The sequence below is a fragment of the Atta colombica genome, unplaced genomic scaffold, assembly GCF_001594045.1.
Source record: "Atta colombica isolate Treedump-2 unplaced genomic scaffold, Acol1.0 scaffold344, whole genome shotgun sequence".
In the NCBI taxonomy this organism is placed as follows: domain Eukaryota; kingdom Metazoa; phylum Arthropoda; class Insecta; order Hymenoptera; family Formicidae; genus Atta; species Atta colombica.
The window spans coordinates 379,603-380,766 of NW_017259453.1; positions in this window are offsets into that span (position 1 = coordinate 379,603).

Genomic DNA, 1,164 nt, shown 5'->3' on the forward strand with positions numbered 1-1,164 from the left:
CTTATAATTTATTTTGAGCATCTCTCTTAACAAATTAATAACTAAGTTGTTTCTTTAACAATTGTTAGAAGAAATTTATTTATTTAATGTAGTAATTTTTTAAATTTGCTAAGTAATGTAAATTTTATTTCTGAGACTACAAAAGATCTATAATCTCTCTATAAGATTATGTAATGGAAAATATAAATTTAAAAAATTTTTAATAAAATTTATTTTGTGTTAATAAACTTTTGTCTAAATTAAGATATGCATATCTCGTGGTATATTTATTTTAATGTAATTCTTTTTTATAATATAATTATTATTTTTTATTATTCTTTCTCTCTCATTTTCTCTTTCTTTTATCTTGTTTTTTTCTTATTTATAAAATCTAAAGCCGTTATTATAAAAAATAAGGAATAAATAATTTATATAATTTTCTAATATGTACCAATTTGCATTTTCTTGGTATAAATAAAAAAGTAAAGAGAATAAAAGAATTTCCTTCTTTGATAAGTAGATTAAAAAAGGAGAGAGAGAGAGAGAGAGAGAGAGAGAGAGAGAGAAAGAGAGAGAGAGAAGAAAGAGGCGAGATTGGATAGAAGGCTAGGTGTAATTTACCTTTGAGGCCCCGTGGGTGGTTGCTTGGTTCTGCTGTACAGGATTGGTTAGACGTTTGACAGTTGACGGATGATGAGGCGGCCTTTCAGTCTCCCTTCCGTTCCCCTTTTACGCCCTCAACGTGCTGATTTAGTCCCAGGTTCGGTTTCTGGCGCATCCATTATCTGCCGTGAGGCAAAGTAGAACCAGGCATAACGGGATTATTACCTGAAATAGGCACATACGTCATATACTTTTGGTTTTTTTCTACCCATTCTTTATTCGATCCTGCTTCCTGTGGGTCGACTAAAAATTGGTCAATGATGTTTTAGTTGTTGTCTTGTCTTTCTCACCCATTATTACAAGATTTAGAATCTTAGAAAAATAATATAAAAATGCTTAAACTATACGTTACATATGTTACGTATGTGCAAGTATTATAAATATATATAGAGGATTAAATTACGTATTTATTTTTCAATGTGGTAAACATAGAAATTAGTTATCAATATTAAAATTAAGTGAATTTTGTAATATGCAAATAAAAAAGTTTTTAGAATTTCTATATATATATATATATATATA